Below are 17,847 nucleotides of genomic sequence, written 5' to 3'. Positions count from 1 at the left end.
CTTTGAAGAGCCTAGAATATAAGACATAATTTCAGTTATTTCACACTTTTTTGTTAAGTATATAATTCCACATGTGTTAATTCATAGTTTTGATGCCTTCAGTGTGAATTTACAATTTTCAAAGTCATGAAAATACAGAAAAATCTTTAAATGAGAAGGCATGTCCAGACTTCAGGTCTGTACTGTATATATTTATACTGTATGGGGGGGAAGTGCCGCGCACGACTGCCCCCTCCGTGCGTGCTGCCGACTGCCCCCTCCGTGCGTGCTGCCGACTGCCCCTCCGTGCGTGCTGCCGACTGCCCCCTCCGTGCGTGCTGCCGACTGCCCCCTCCGTGCGTGCTGCCGACTGCCCCCTCCGTGCGTGCTGCCGACTGCCCCCTCCGTGCGTGCTGCCGACTGCCCCCTCCGTGCGTGCTGCCGACTGCCCCCTCCGTGCGTGCTGCCGACTGCCCCTCCGTGCGTGCTGCCGACTGCCCCCTCCGTGCGTGCTGCCGACTGCCCCCTCCGTGCGTGCTGCCGACTGCCCCCTCCGTGCGTGCTGCCGACTGCCCCCTCCGTGCGTGCTGCCGACTGCCCCCTCCGTGCGTGCTGCCGACTGCCCCCTCCGTGCGTGCTGCCGACTGCCCCCTCCGTGCGTGCTGCCGACTGCCCCCTCCGTGCGTGCTGCCGACTGCCCCCTCCGTGCGTGCTGCCGACTGCCCCCTCCGTGCGTGCTGCCGACTGCCCCCTCCGTGCGTGCTGCCGACTGCCCCCTCCGTGCGTGCTGCCGACTGCCCCCTCCGTGCGTGCTGCCGACTGCCCCCTCCGTGCGTGCTGCCGACTGCCCCCTCCGTGCGTGCTGCCGTGTCCTACTTCACCCTCCGTGCGTGATGCCGACTGCGCCCTCCGTGCTTGCTGCCGACTGCGCCCTCCGTGCGTGCTGCCGACTGCCCCCTCCGTGCGTGCTGCCGACTGCCCCCTCCGTGCGTGCTGCCGACTGCCCCCTCCGTGCGTGCTGCCGACTGCCCCCTCCGTGCGTGCTGCCGACTGCCCCCTCCGTGCGTGCTGCCGACTGCCCCCTCCGTGCGTGCTGCCGACTGCCCCCTCCGTGCGTGCTGCCGACTGCCCCCTCCGTGCGTGCTGCCGACTGCCCCCTCCGTGCGTGCTGCCGACTGCCCCCTCCGTGCGTGCTGCCGACTGCCCCCTCCGTGCGTGCTGCCGACTGCCCCCTCCGTGCGTGCTGCCGACTGCCCCCTCGTGCGTGCTGCCGACTGCCCCCTCCGTGCGTGCTGCCGACTGCCCCCTCCGTGCGTGCTGCCGACTGCCCCCTCCGTGCGTGCTGCCGACTGCCCCCCTCCGTGCGTGCTGCCGACTGCCCCCTCCGTGCGTGCTGCCGACTGCCCCCTCCGTGCGTGCTGCCGACTGCCCCCTCCGTGCGTGCTGCCGACTGCCCCTCCGTGCGTGTTGCCGTGTCCTACTTCACCCTCCGTGCGTGATGCCGACTGCGCCCTCCGTGCTTGCTGCCGACTGCGCCCTCCGTGCGTGCTGCCGACTGCGCCCTCCGTGCGTGCTGCCGACTGCGCCCTCCGTGCGTGCTGCCGACTGCGCCCTCCGTGCGTGCTGCCGACTGCCCCCTCCGTGCGTGCTGCCGACTGCCCCCTCCGTGCGTGCTGCCGACTGCCCCCTCCGTGCGTGCTGCCGACTGCCCCCTCCGTGCGTGCTGCCGACTGCCCCCTCCGTGCGTGCTGCCGACTGCCCCCTCCGTGCGTGCTGCCGACTGCCCCCTCCGTGCGTGCTGCCGACTGCCCCCTCCGTGCGTGCTGCCGACTGCCCCCTCCGTGCGTGTTGCCGTGTCCTACTTCACCCTCCGTGCGTGCTGCCGACTGCGCCCTCCGTGCGTGCTGCCGACTGCGCCCTTCGTGCGTGCTGCCGACTGCCCCCCTCATCAACAGCTACATATGTTTACATGGTTCTTATAACGTCTGGCATCTTTTAATGTTCTGTATATATATGGTGCCCGCTCACAGGTGGGGGCATTGTATGTATATGGTGCTCGCTCACAGGTGGGGGCATTGTATGTATATGGTGCCCGCTCACAGGTGGGGGCATTATACGCATATGGTGCCCGCTCAATGAGGGGCATTGTATGTACATGGTGCCCACTCACAGATGGGGGCATTTCATGTATATGGTGCCCGCTCACAGGTGGGGGCATTATACGTATATGGTGCCTGCTCACAGGTGGGAGCATTGTGTGTATATGGTGCCCGCTCACAGGTTTGTACATTATACATATAAGGTGCCCACTCACAGGTGGGGGTATTGTATGTATATGGTGCCCGCTCACAGGTGGGGGCATTGTATGTATATGGTGCCTGCTCACAGGTGGGGGCATTGTATGTATATGGTGCCCGCTCTCAGGTGTGGGAGGGTATTGTGTATCTGCAGTGCCCATTCACAGATGTGGAGGGTATTGTGTATCTGCATTGCCCGCTCTTAGGTGGGGGGTATTGTGTATCTGCGATGCCCGCTCTCAGGTGGGGGGGTATTGTGTACCTGCGATGCCCGCTCTCAGGTGGGGGGGGGAGGGTATTGTGTACCTGCGATGCCCGCTCTCAGGTGGGGGGGGGGGGTATTGTGTACCTGCGATGCCCGCTCTCAGGTGGGGGGGGGTATTGTGTACCTGCGATGCCCGCTCTCAGGTGGGGGGGGGGAGGTATTGTGTATCTGCGATGCCCGCTCTCAGGTGGGGGGATATTGTGTATCTGCGATGCCCGCTCTCAGGTGGGGGGGTATTGTGTATCTGCGATGCCCACTCTCAGGTGGGGGGGGGGTATTGTGTATCTGTGGGAAATATTATTTATTAACTATTTTGTGTGATATGACTCTAGTTTAAGGGCATAAAAACTAAATATTTGAAAATTGCAAAATTTTGAAATATTTCGACAAGTTTCCATATTTTTTACAAATAAACGCAAGTCATATCGAAGAATTTTTACCACTATCATAAAGTACAATATGTCACGAGAAATCAAAATCAGAATCCTCGGGATCCGTTGAAGCGTTCTGGAGTTATAATCTCATAAAGGGAAAGTGGTCAGAATTGTAAGAATTAGCCCGGTCGTTTAGGTGAAAACAGGCTTCATCTCAAAGGGGTTAATTAATAAAAAAGGCGCTCTCTACTGCAACCCTCAGAGATCTCTCAAAGCAAGATTATAAGCTAAAAAAATGACTTGATTCTTCATGTAAATGTTTATTTCAGTTAGGTCAGAGTAGGTTCTGTGAGTTTGGAAACATCCCGGGAAGAATGTTAGCTACAGCCCTTAATGCTAAAACAGATATTCCCTGTATTAAGAATACTCAAGATAAATTGGTTCTTACCACACCTGAAATTGCAGCTGTCTTCCATTCATACTATTCAAAGCTACTGTATATAACTTGCCTACATCTGCCCTACACACAGGAAATTATATTAATACCTCAACTCTCTCCAAAAGATTGGAGAATGAAACAGTAAAATTCCTGGAAAAACCTTTTTCACATCAAGAACTAGAAGCCTCTGTTCGAGATCTCCCTAGCAATAAAATTCCAGGGCCTGAGGGTTTCACAGCAGAATTCTATCAAGTATTTTTTGAACAATTGTCTCCGTTAATATTACAATCGTTTAATTCCATATCAGAGTCTTTCTTTCCTCCCCCTTCCACAATGGCACATTTTGCAGTCATTCCCAAACTAGGGAAAGACCCCAACTCATGTAGTAGCTATAGGCCTATATCTTTATTACCGTATTTTTCCTGTCTCCCATGACAGCACACCTGAGAGAGGGATCCGCCCAGTCGGGACAGGAAACCTACTGAAATAAAAGGGCGGTACCTCTCCCTCGCTTCAGTTGGGTTTCCTGTCCTGATGGGAACCCTTGTGCTGAATCACGGCGGTATTTTTGTGCGTGCAAGGCACGCTGGGAATGGGCGTGCCTGCGTGACGTCGGAGCTGCGCGCCGGATCCAAGACAGCGGCGCCCATGGCTCGGACGCCAGCGACGATTCAGGCTTCTCGGCAGGATTCAGGAGGAGGGAGAGGTGCATAACAAGTACCGGAAGAGGCGGTGAGCTCTGCGGATCACCCTTTTTTAAGGGTGAAGTTTGCACAGAGCGTCGCTCATTTCGATACAGCTCTCCAGATATGGAGGATCGTATGAAGCCGCAGCAGCAGCTATTACAGCAGCAGCAGCAAGAGCCCTTATCAGGTGATACACCTGCTCACCAACATGTTAAGAAAAGTGGCCGCTCGAGTGGAAAGAGTGGCAGTCGTCCTAGCCGGATATCACAGGACTCTTCAGCTTCTAGGAGGGACGCTGTCCGTGCTCCTATTCAGCTTCAGAATCCGGTACCCTTCATGGTCAGCGGGTGGTGAGTGATCTACGTGAATGTCACCCTGGTGGTAATGGGCTACATTTTCTATTTACTTGGCAGGAGCCGAGGAAGGCTAGCACCAAGTCAAGGAACAAGGAATGTGCCCTCTGTAGAGTTCCGTTGGCAGTCCAGTGGCAGAAAAGTCTTTGTGTAGATTGCATCCAAAAGACTATCCAGGACGAGACCCCTGACTTTGCCTCTAGTCTTAGGGCAATAATTAGAGCAGAAGTAAAAGGCTCTGTAAAAGCAGCCCTTAAGAAAAAGGGTAGTAAAAACCCAGAACCTGTGTCTGTTTCCGAAATCTCTCATTCTGACGAGGAAGGTCAGGAGGAACCGTTATCTCCCTTCTCCTCCTCTTCCATGTCCTCTGGCTCCTCTTCAGATAGCGATCTGGGGGGGCGTCCGTGCTTTCTGAGAACACGGATAAGTTAATAAAAGCCGTCAGAGCTTCAGTGGGCCTAAAAGATGAAAAAAGCGGCCAAATCCCTGGAGGACATTATGTTTGGGGGTTTAGAGGAGAAAAGAAAGCGTACTTTCCCAGTTAACTCCAAAGTTAAAGCCCTTATAGAGAAGGAATGGAAGAAGCCGGAGAAATCGGGTAATCTGCCCTCGGCTTCTAAAAGACGTTACCCCTTTGAGGAGAAAAATTCGGAGACGTGGGATAAGGTTCCAAAAATTGATGGTGCGGTAGCTAGATCGTCTAAAAAAATTACCCCTTCCCTTAGAAGACTCTGACAAAAAAGCGGATGGGTTCCTAAGACACACCTGGGAAGCAACCGCAGGAGGTTTAAAACCGGCGATTGCGGGAACTTGTGTCGCACTCTCCCTTATAGTCTGGCTACAACAGATAGAAGAGCAATTGAAATCTAAAGTACCAAGGGAAGACATCCTAACCAATATAACTATGGCTAAAGGAGCGGCAGCCTTTATAGCAGATTCCTAGACAGACTCCGTGAGGCTAGCAGCTAGAGCAGCGTATCTTTCCAATGCGGCTAGATGTGCTCTTTGGTTGAAGGGGTGCCCGGGCGACTTGCCGTCAAAGAATAGACTTTGTCCCATACCGTGTGACGGCCATTTCCTCTTTGGTCAGAAGTTAGAAGACATTTTGGAAAAAGCAGGGGATAGGAAAAAGGGTTTTCCTCGCTTTCCGGTGGACATTAGAAGACCTTATTTTCGGAGAGGAAAATTTAGTAGAGGCCACCCCCCGGGAGATAAGAGGAATTGGGACTCCAGAGAGAGAAAAGGATTTGGATACATGTTTAAGGGTCCCTCAACATCAGCAAAAAAGCCCTCCCAATGACGCCAGGCCAGAGGTAGGGGGAAGACTCTCATTCTTTTTCCCCGACTGGGTAAATATCTCCCCCAGTCATTGGACTCTGAAGGTTATCAGATACTTTGTTTATCCACCGCGGCAGACTTTTGTTTTAACATCCCAAAGAAAATCCCCGGAAGAACAGCTAGCTTTGGAAGCAGAGGTATTAGAACTGGTGTCAAAGCGAGTTCTGGTACAAGTCCCGGGGGAGGAGGAAGGAAAAGGTTTTTATTCCCCGCTTTTTTTGATACGAAAACCGGACGGGTCACTAAGAACTATTGTCAATTTAAAAAATCTCAATCAGTCGGTAGTAAACTGCTCCTTCAAAATGGAGTCCGTAAATACAGCGATAAAGCTCTTGTTCCCAAATTGCTTCAAGGCGGCTATAGGCTTAAAGGACGCCTACTACCATGTCCCAATCCATCGGGACTACAAAAAATTTCTAAGAGTAGCAGTTTATGTCCAACGAAGTCTCAGGCACTATCAATACGCTGCCCTCCCATTCGACCTGTCTATAGCGCCAAGAATATTCACCAAGCTAATGTCAGAGGTCATATCCTTCCTCCGTTCTCGGAACGTGGTTATAGTTCCGTATCTAGACGACTTCCTTATAATAGGGAATTCGGCAGTACATTGCCTGGCACAAATAAAATAGGTCACGGCAACGCTAGAGGTGTTGGGTTGGAAAATAAATCTCACCAAATCAAGGTTGACGCCGGAGTTAGTTTAGTCCTTTCTGGGCTTAGTTCTGGACTCCAGGCGTCAACTTTGTCTCCTACCAGAAAACAAATTGGTCAAAATTCAAAATCTTGTGGAGTCGGCAATTCAACACCCTGTAATGACACTGAGAAAGGTGATGTCCCTGTTGGGTTCTCTGACATCCTGTATACCCGCAGTAAGATGGGCGCAGTTTCATCTAAGACAGTTACAGTGGGAGGTCCTGTCAACACAAAAGTGGTTAAAAAGGCGTTTATAGGGGAAGCTATGCCTTTCATTGGATGTAACAGATTCCCTAAAATGGTGGGCAGTAAAAGATCATTTGGCGTCGGGGGTCCAATGGATAACTCCGATAGAGCAGGTCATCACCACAGACGCAAGTGGTACAGGATGGGGGGCCCATTTAGGAACTCTCTCAGTTCAGGGATCCTGGTCCCGACTAGAATCACAGCAGGCGTCCAATTTAAGAGAATTATGGGCTGTAGAGAGAGCTATAAAACATTTCCTTCCTATCCTGAAGGGTCACCATACCAGAGTCATGTCAGACAATCATGCAGTGGTAGCGTATATCAACCACCAAGGGGGACGAGATCCCCTTCCCTTATGAAGTCACCGTCTGTCCTCCTACAACTAGCAGAGCACCACCTACTATCCCTCTCTGCCCTTCACATAAAGGGGGTCGAAAATATGAAGTCGGACTACCTAAGTCGCCAGACACTAAAACAGGGAGAGTGGTCATTGAATTCCCAGGTGTTTCAACAGATAGTGCAGGCTTGGGGCATACCTGTAATAGATTTATTTGCCACTCTGAACAACAGGAAAGTAGAGAGTTTCTGATCGTTAGACCCGAGAGAGAAACCTTTTGCGGTGGATGCTCTTCAAATCCAATGGAAATTCAGTCTCGCTTATGTTTTTCCACCGATAGCGTTGATTCCGGCAGTGGTAAGGAAGATCAGAATGGAGCAGGCGAGAGTAATTTTGATTGCTCCATTTTGGCTGAAAAGACCTTGGTTTTCCCTCCTAAGACAGATGTCAATAACTGACCCATGAATTCTACCAGAAATTCCGGACCTGCTTACCCAGGGTCCAATATGCCACTCTCAGGTGAAGGGCTTCCATCTTGCAGCCTGGAATTTGAGAGGGCATTACTGAGTAGGCAGGGGTTTTCACCAGGGTTAGTCTCCACATTGTTGAAAAGTAGAAAACCGGTCACATCAAGAATTTATGGTAGAACATGGAAAAAGTTTCTGGATTTTTCAGGGCAACCTTTGGGGGACGAGGCTCCTGTAGGTACTATTTTAGAATTACTACTTACTACTATTTTAGGTGAGCATCGGCCTGGGAAGGCAGTGGAAAAATCTGTCCATTACGACTCTCTACGATCTATTAATATCAACTCACAGCTGTGTGCATTGCCTTTGCTGGTTATCAAAAATGGGGTGGACCCCACGCAATTTTTTTAGTCTTCCCCATTTTTTTCTAACCAGCAAAGGCAAAGCAGATAGCTGTGAGCTGATATTAATAGGCTGGGAAAGTCCGTAGTTATCTGGCCCTTCCGAGCTTGATAACATAAGCCTGCAGCTGTCTGCCTTAACTTAGCTGGTTATTAAAAATAATTAATAAATTAATTAAGGCTAAGTACTCTTTAGTGCCACATGGAAGGCACTAAGGGCGCTAGTTTGTTTTATGTAGGGGGTTTGTGACATTAAATTTCTACATGGCATCTATCCTATTTATTTCTGATGGTTTGGGCTGGTATATTTACTGTACTTGAGATGTGTGCATAAAAATTGGTCGCCCAAGATTATGACCGGAGGGAGGTCGATCATGCCATAGGGGGTCTTTTAACCCTGTTTTAACCATTAAGGCTACGTTCAGACTAGCGTTGTGCTAGTGTGCGTCGGGTTAGCGTCGGGCGACGCAGCGGCGACGCACGCGTCATGCGCCCCTATGTTTAACATGGGGGACGCATGCGTTTTTGTTTGTTGCGTTTTGCGACGCATACGTCTTTTTTGCCGCAAGCGTCGGACCAAGAAAACGCAACAAGTTGCATTTTTCTTGCGTCCGATTTTCGGCCAAAAACGATGCATGCGTCGCAAAACGCAGCGTTTTTGCGTGCGTTTTGCCGCGTTTTTGCGTGCGTTGTGCGTTGCGGCGCCGACGCAGCGGCGCGCAATGCTAGTCTGAACATAGCCTAAGATACCTCTATTGCCATTCAAATTGATATTTAAGGGCCCAAATCGGCTCCAAAACTCGCTGGTGTTGATACCACAGGGTGTCAGATGTTATGTACAACTATCACTGGTGGGAATTTCGGCTGCGGGGCGGCGCTATTCACTTGTTAATCAGTGCTGGCAAAAAATGGCGCTGAGGACTAAGACCTCTTAGGCTACTTTCACACTAGCGTTTTCTGCAATCCGTCACAATGCGTCGTTTTGCAGAAAAAACGCATCCTGCAAAAGTGCTTGCAGGATGCGTTTTTTCCCCATAGACTTGCATTGACGACGCATTTGCGACGTCAAGCGACGGATGCGTCGTGCTTCTGCGGACCGTCGGGAGCAAAACATGCTACATGTAACGTTTTTTGCTCCTGACGGACCGCTTTTTCCGACCGCGCATGCGCGGCTGGAACTCCGCCCCCACCTCCCCGCACCTTACAATGGGGCAGTGGATGCGCCGGAGAAATGCATCCGCTGCCTCCATTGTGCAATGCGCTAAACGCTAGCGTCGGAATCTCTCCCCGACGCATTGCGACGGGGAGATTCCGACGCTTGTGTGAAAGAAGCCTTAATGGCCGTTAAAAGACGTATTGGCGGTCGTTAAAGGGTTAAGTGGTGACAGCTTTATTGTCGGGTTAGTACGATTACAGTGATAGCAGATTTTTATATATTTGTTTTATATTTTGCTACTTTCGCACATAACTGTGATATGGCGTTTGCAATCTATTCCAGTGAAAATGGTGCGGAGCTTTGTTCTTACGGTGTGTTTGTATGGTAAAATGGAGGCCAAAAAATAAAAATCACAATTCTAATGTGTTACGTTTTTTACAGCACTTACTGTTCAGGTGAATTCATTTTATATTTGGATGGACCGGATTTTTAAAGATACGAAATATGTTTTTTTAATCTTAGTTTTCATAGGCTACTTGACCTGCGATCCTTTGATTGCATGCGCTTATATACTGGAACACCGGAGTATGGCAGCACCTAGTGTGAATAGTGATCTACACCAAAGCTCAGTCTGATTACTGTCCTTACAGAATGCATTGAGCAACATCGGTGAAGAAACACTACATCAGCCATTTGTGAGCAGACCTACAACAGCGAGCATTGGTAGCGCTGTGGTAGAAATCTCGTTTGTCGCGCGGAAGGCCCTGGGTTCAATTCCCGACCAATGCAGAGCGTGTTTTTTTTTTTTTTTTTTTTTTACTTATTTCATTTCAGTGTCTCTTTGCAGCAATCTCACACGTTACCTTTTCTTATTCCTAGCTATTATTAGTGACCGGACGTGCAGTGCCGGTATAATACAACGGTAGGGCAGGTGGCGTCCGTCTCTATGGACTGCACGGTGAGGGACATGGGGCTGATGGCTGGGGAGGGCGGAAGTGACGCAGGTGCTCGGTTTGAATGTGTGAGGAGGAGATATGGAGATGAGAAGGCGGCCGGGAAAAGTGTAGTCCGGCAAGTTTCACTGCAGTCCTGGTGAAAGGAAGCGGAGCTGATCCAGGTGATGTACAGTACAGAACAAAAGTTTGGACACACCTTCTCATTTAAAGATTTTTCTGTATTTTCATGACTATGAAAATTGTACATTCACACTGAAGGCATCAAAACTATGAATTAACACATGTGGAATTATATACTTAACAAAAAAGTGTGAAACAACTGAAATTATGTCTTGTATTCTAGGTTCTTCAAAGTAGCCACCTTTTGCTTTGATGACTGCTTTGCACACTCTTGGCATTCTCTTCAAGAGGTAGTCCCCGGAAATGGTTTTCACTTCACAGGTGTGCCCTGTCAGGTTTAATAAGTGGGATTTCTTACCTTATAAATGGGGTTGGGACCATCAGGTGTGTTGAGCAGAAGTCTGGTGGATACACAGCTGATAGTCCTACTGAATAGACTGTTAGCTGCTTTTTCTTGCCATAATACAAATTCTAAGTAAAGAAACACGAGTGGCCATCATTACTTTAAGAAATGAAGGTCAGTCAGTCCGAAAAATTGGGCAAACTTTGAAAGTGTCCCCAAGTGCAATTGCAAAAACCATCAAGCGCTACTGGCTCACATGAGGACCGCCCCAGGAAAGGAAGACCAAGAGTCACCTCTGCTTCTGAGGATAAGTTTATCCGAGTCACCAGCCTCAGAAATCGCAGGTTAACAGCAGCTCAGATTAGAGACCAGGTCAATGCCACACAGAGTTCTAGCAGCAGACACATCTCTACAACAACTGTTTAGAGGAGACTTTGTGCAGCAGGCCTTCATGGTAAAATAGCAGTGGTTTCCTAGCAGCTAAGGAAAGGCAACAAGCAGAAGAGACTTGTTTGGGCTAAAGAACACAAGGAATGGACATTAGACCAGTGGAAATCTGTGCTTCGGCCTGATGAGTCCAAATATGAGATCTTTTGTTCCAACCACCGTGTCTTTGTGCGATGCAGAAACGGTGAACGGATGGACTTACATGCCTGGTTCTCACCATGAAGCATGGCGGAGGAGGTGTGATGGTGTGGAGGTGCTTTGCTGGTGACACTGTTGGGTGTTTATTCAAAATTGAAGGGATACTGAACCAGCATGGCTACCACAGCATCTTGCAGCGGCATGCTATTCCATCCGGTTTGCGTTTAGTTGGACCGTCATTTATTTTTCAACAGGACAATGACCCCAAACACACCTCCAGGCTGTGTAAGGGCTATTTGACCAAGAAGGAGAGTGATGGGGTGCTACGCCAGATGACCTGGCCTCCACAGTCACCAGACCTGAACCCAATTGTGATGGTTTAGGGTGAGCTGGACCGCAGAGTGAAGGCAAAAGTGCCAACAAGTGCTAAGCATCTCTGGGAACTCCTTCAAGATTGTTGGAAGACCATTCCCGGTGACTACTTCTTGAAGCTCATCAAGAGAATGCCAAGAGTGTGCAAAGCAGTCATCAAAGCAAAAGGTGGCTACTTTGAAGAGCCTAGAATATAAGACATAATTTTAGTTATTTCACACTTTATTGTTAAGTATATAATTCCGCATGTGTTAATTCATGGTTTTGATGTCTTCAGTGTGAATGTACAATTTTCACAGTCGTGAAAATACAGAAAAATCTTTAAATGAGAAGGCGTGTACAGACTTTAGGTCTGTACTGTATATATTTTTACTGTATGGGGGGGAAGTGCCGCGCACGGCTGCCCCCTCCATGCGTGCTGCCGACTGACCCCTCATCAACAGCTCCATACGTTTACATGGTTCTTATAACGTCTGGCATCTTTTAGTGTTCTGTAGATATATGGTGCCTGCTCACAGGTGGGGCATTGTATGTATATGGTGCTTGCTCACAGGTGGGGGCATTGTATGTATAAGGTGCCCGCTCACAGGTGGGGGAATTATACGCATATGGTGCCCGCTCACAGGTGGGGCATTGTATGTATATGGTGCTTGCTCACAGGTGGGGGCATTGTATGTATATGGTGCCCGCTCACAGGTGGGGGCATTGTATGTATATGGTGCCCGCTCACAGGTGGGGGCTATGTGTGTGTGTGTGTGTGTATATATATATATATATATATGTATATGTATATGTGTATATATATATATATATATATATATATATATATATATATATATATATATATATATATATATATATATATATAGTGCTCGCTCACAGATGGGGGCATTGTACGTATATGGTGCTTGCTCACAGGTGGGGAGTATTGTGTATCTGCGGTGCCCGCTCTCAGGCGGGGGGTATTGTGTATCTGCGGTGCCTGCTCTCAGGCGGGGGGTATTGTGTATCTGCGGTGCCTGCTCTCAGGTGTTGGGTTATTGTGTATCTGTGGTGCCCGCTCTCAGGGGGGTATTGTGAATTTGACCAGGCTGTATGACCTTTACATCTGCTCGTATAGCGATATTCCACTTTATTCAGTCAGTGACATGATTGGCGCGTACACAGACTACATCCTAACCCCCTAGTTTTTTTTTCCTTCATCCGGACGTAGGGCGCCCGCCAGCATTCCTTTATTCTGCCGGAGCCAGATTTTGAATTATAGCCCAGGGGGTTTTATGTCTTTTAGTTTATTTCAATCCTTAGACTCAGTCTGTGTGTAGTAAAAAACAACCTCAAATAAACAAAACACATCACCTAACCCCTCCAGCATCGGAGAATTTTTATGTTTTGCACTTTCATTTTTTACTCTTCTTCCAAAAACCATTCATTTTATGTACTGCATAATGGGGGAAAAAGTGCAAGTGCTGAGAAATGGTGGAAACATTCAAGTCTCACGGTGTTTTTAGGGTTTTATTTTCACAGCATTGATTGAGCGGTAAAAATGACCTGGAAACCTGATTCTGAAGGTCAGTTTGATTAGAGTGATACTAAAGTTGAACATTTCTTTCTTTATTTTTATTTTTATTTAGGGTGGTTAAAAAAATATTCTGAAATCTGTAATATTTTTTTCTTTTCCATGAATTCCGTTGTTTGAGGGCACGTTTTATATACACGGTGAACTGATGTTTTTCTTGATCCCATTCTGGGGAAGATAAGATGTTTGGTGAATGTAAGGGTGCATTTCTAGCGCTTTGATTTGGGGGAAGGAGGTGGTTTAAATTCTGATCTTTTTAGTTCCCTTAGGGCACCTCATCCAGTGACCACCAGAATATATAGTGAAAATCATGGTGGTCTTGAAAGCTCAGAATGTAGCTCAGCTTCAAGGGGGGACCAAGATGGCAGTGATGAAGGCCTTCAGCCTGTGATGTCTAAATGCCGTTGTCAGAGACTCACGGCAGTATGTAGATGGTTAATGGCCACACTCTGTCCGGCAGTGGCTCTTGGAGGCAGAAGTCGGGTATGCAATATAGCCCATATCAGCCACATGTGGCGGGAGGTCGGCTCCTGAGTTATTCCCATGCGGTCACCCCTGCGCAGACGTACAGTTGTGCTCGTGAGCACAATGGGGTTAGGCTACGTTCACACTAGCGTTCCGCTAGTGTGCGTCGCGCTAGCGTCGGGCGACGCAGCGGCGACGCACGCGTCATGCGCCCCTATGTTTAACATGGGGGACGCATGCGTTTTTGATTGTTGCGTTTTCCGACACGTGCGTCTTTTTTGACGCTAGCGTCGGACCAAGAAAACGCAACAAGTTGCATTTTTCTTGCGTCCGATTTTCGTCAAAAAACGACGCACGCGTCGAAAAACGCAGGGTTTTTGCGTGCGTTTGCACACGTTTTTGCGTGCGTCGTGCGTTGCGTCGCCGACGCAGCGGCGCGCAACGCTAGTGTGAACGTAGCCTTAAAGGGCTTGTCTTATCTTGTTACATGGGTAAAATGACAAAGTGCTTGTAAAAACAGCCAGCTTTCCAATTTACCTCCTAATAAAGAGCCTCTCCATTGGCAAGAACAGAGGACTTCTATTTAGTACAGGTTGTTGCCTAGGTTCCCGGCCTCCTCAGCTGTTTCCCAGACTAAGAGTGCACACGTGCGATCACTGCTTTGACTCTTGCCCGATCACTGGATCCAGCCAGCTTCATTACCTCTGCTCCACTGCCATGCTGCAGAGGTATAGCCGCCTCGGCTTGCAGCATGGGAGAGCGCACTGTTAGGACCATCCGTGTGACCATACTATTTTCCGAACTATCAATCTTTAGGAGGGCACCTTCCCCTCTGGAGCAGGAAGGCAAGAGAGTACTGTATTCCTGAAGATAGAATAATCGAAAATCCCCATATCCCCTGCCACTCCAGCCTGGCCTTTCCTCTGCTACTGTGGACATTGCTGACCTGATTCTGGGCTCTTTGGTCCTGTACTGACATGCACACAGGAAGCCTAAGGTTTGAAGTGGAAAGTTCCTTTAAGCCTCTGTGGCTAAAGGGCTTTGGCACTTCTTCCTTGTCTGTTTTTGCACGAAGCACCCTGTTACCTAGAGTGCCCTTACTGGCTCTCCTCTTAAGTTCAATGGACTCATAAAAGGTATGTATCAAGCCCACAGGATAGGGGATAACTGAGTTCTGGGATTTATACAGATCTCCAGTAGCTCCGCGCCATTCATTATCTTTGGGACTGCCTGAGATAAATCCAGGTCATTATGTATTTCTCCTGCATGTGACCCTATGGGTGATGTCTGGCACATACCGTATATGCTTATAGATTTCCCCGGAGTATGAACCTACCGGTAAGCCTGATTGTGAGTTTAGCAGAGCATTAGAGGAGAACCTGAACAACACTGACGTGGCTCAAGTTTCTAAGCTGCTAATCCAAGTTCACTAGTGAAGTAGTCTACAAAGGCTACAGAGATCCGTTTTCCACAGTAGTTCTGACATGTCGGTTATGCATAACAGAAAAGTCTCTTTAATCACAATTTTGTGCGTTATGGTCACATAGTGGATAGTGGCGTGAAGTACAAATATCTATACAGTGCCTACAAGGTAGTATTCAACCCCCTGCAGATTTAGCAGGTTTAATAAGATGCAAATAAGTTAGAGCCTTCAAACTTCAAACAAGAGCAGGATTTATTAACAGATGCATAAATCTTACAAACCAAAAAGTTTTGTTGCTCAGTTAAATTTTTATAAATTTTAAACATAAAAGTGTGGGTCAATTATTATTCAACCCCTAGGTTTAATATTTTGTGGAATAACCTTTGTTTGCAAATACAGCTAATCTTTTATAAGACCTGATCAGGCCGGCACAGGTCTCTGGAGTTATCTTGGCCCACTCCTCCATGCAGATCTTCTCCAAGTTATCTAGGTTCTTTGGGTGTCTCATGTGGACTTTAATCTTGAGCTCCTTCCACAAGTTTTCAATTGGGTTAAGGTCAGGAGACTGACTAGGCCACTGCAACACCTTGATTTTTTGCCTCTTGAACCAGGCCTTGGTTTTCTTGGCTGTGTGCTTTGGGTCGTTGTCTTGTTGGAAGATGAAATGACGACCCATCTTAAGATCCTTGATGGAGGAGCGGAGGTTCTTGGCCAAAATCTCCAGGTAGGCCGTGCTATCCATCTTCCCATGGATGCGGACCAGATGGCCAGGCCCCTTGGCTAAGAAACAGCCCCACAGCATGATGCTGCCACCACCGTGCTTGACTGTAGGGATGGTATTCTTGGGGTCGTATGCAGTGCCATCCAGTCTCCAAACATCACGTGTGTGGTTGGCACCAAAGATCTCGATCTTGGTCTCATCAGACCAGAGAACCTTGAACCAGTCAGTCTCAGAGTCCTCCAAGTGATCATGAGCAAACTGTAGACGAGCCTTGACATGACGCTTTGAAAGTAAAGGTACCTTACAGGCTCGTCTGGAACGGAGACCATTGCGGTGGAGTACGTTACTTATGGTATTGACTGAAACCAATGTCCCCACTGCAATGAGATCTTCCCGGAGCTCCTTCCTTGTTGTCCTTGGGTTAGCCTTGACTCTTCGGACAAGCCTGGCCTCGGCACGGGAGGAAACTTTCAAAGGCTGTCCAGGCCGTGGAAGGCTAACAGTAGTTCCATAAGCCTTCCACTTCCGGATGATGCTCCCAACAGTGGAGACAGGTAGGCCCAACTCCTTGGAAAGGGTTTTGTACCCCTTGCCAGCCTTGTGACCCTCCACGATCTTGTCTCTGATGGCCTTGGAATGCTCCTTTGTCTTTCCCATGTTGACCATGTATGAGTGCTGTTCACAAGTTTGGGGAGGGTCTTAAATAGTCAGAAAAGGCTGGAAAAAGAGATAATTAATCCAAACATGTGAAGCTCATTGTTCTTTGTGCCTGAACTACTTCTTAAGGCTGCCGTCACACTAGCAGTATTTGGTCAGTATTTTACATCAGTATTTGTAGCCAAAACCAGGAGTGGGTGATAAACGCAGAAGTGGTGCATAAATACTTTTCCTCTAATTGTTCCACTCCTGGTTTTGACTTACAAATACTGATGTAAAATACTGACCACATACTGCTAGTGTGACGGCAGCCTAATACTTTAGGGGAACCAAACAGAATTCTGGTGGGTTGAGGGGTTGAATAATAAATGACCCTCTGAAAAGACTTTTCACAATTTAAAAAAAAAATAAAGAAATAACATTCTTTTTTGCTGCAGTGCATTTCACACTTCCAGGCTGATCTACAGTCCAAATGTCACAATGCCAAGTTAATTCCAAATGTGTAAATCTGCTAAATCTGCAGGGGGTTGAATACTACTTGTAGGCACTGTATATAAGGTGTAGAAGGACAACATTACTTTTTTACCATAAATTTGCAACTTTGTTACATCTGAAAGTGTGCATATTAATGGTGTTGTCCGGTCACCACATTGATGACCTATCCGCGGCGTGTGTCTACCGATCATCTGTTATTTACTCCGGCAGCTGCCGGATGTCAAAAATTTGTATGGAGATGAAAAGTGCAACTCCATTCATTGTGTGGTAGCCACTGCGTCGTACTGCCCAATGGCTCTTAAAGAGAACCTGTCAGCAAGATTTAGCCCTAAAAACTAAAGGCATGGCCATAATGGCGCTGTGATGCTGGTTAATCTGATGTGAAGGGATCTGATCTGTGGTTGTGGAATTACTCACCTTGTGAAGCTTCTGCTTGGGGGCCAGGAGGCTGGTTCTTGTCCCCCACTAGCCTCCTCTGCTTCTTGTATTATTCAGTGACCTTCCTCCTCTTTAACATTCCGTGCTGCCGCCATTATTGTGTGGGCGACGTGCGCAGTGTGAGTTAGCGTCCTGTGTGCAGGACTTCCATAAAATGGAGACAGCATATGCACTGATCAAGATTGCAGCTATGAATTGAGCGAAATCTCGGATCTGCGCATGTGCTGCCCCCACGCTGTTTCATTGACGTCATACATCCAGGACTACGTCTCACACTGGGTAGGTCACTGAGAACCAGAAGACCCTGCGTCCACCTCTCGCCATGAAGCACAGTAGACACACTGCTACTGGAGAAAATAACAGATAATTGGTGGGACTAAGGGTACCGTCACACTATACCATTTCGATCGCTACGACGGTACGATTCGTGACGTTCCAGCGATATCGTTACGATATCGCTGTGTCTGACACGCAGCAGCGATCAGGGATCCTGCTGAGAATCGTACGTCGTAGCAGATCGTATGGAACTTTCTTTCATCGCTGGATCTCCCGCTGTCATCGCTAGATCGGTGTGTGTGACACCGATCTAGCGATCTAGCGATGCGATCCAGCGATGCGTTCGCTTGTAACCAGGGTAAACATCGGGTAACTAAGCGCAGGACCGC

At 48.7% G+C, this 17,847-nt stretch overlaps 1 protein-coding gene across 1 annotated transcript in view; it reads left to right on the top strand.

Annotated features, from left to right (window-relative positions):
* The first annotated feature begins 10,020 nt into the window (after nucleotides 1–10,020).
* Nucleotides 10,021–17,847, top strand: part of KATNA1 (katanin catalytic subunit A1) — a 79,549-nt gene continuing 71,722 nt past the window's right edge. Inside the window, exon 1 of the mRNA XM_069769513.1 lies at nucleotides 10,021–10,148. The gene's annotated coding sequence lies outside the window, so the exon portion shown is untranslated. The remainder of the gene's footprint in view (nucleotides 10,149–17,847) is intronic.

This window comes from Ranitomeya imitator, chromosome 5, assembly GCF_032444005.1.
Source record: "Ranitomeya imitator isolate aRanImi1 chromosome 5, aRanImi1.pri, whole genome shotgun sequence".
NCBI lineage: Eukaryota > Metazoa > Chordata > Amphibia > Anura > Dendrobatidae > Ranitomeya > Ranitomeya imitator.
Note: the sequence above shows the minus strand (reverse complement) of the source record. Positions and strands in the feature narration are given on the sequence as shown.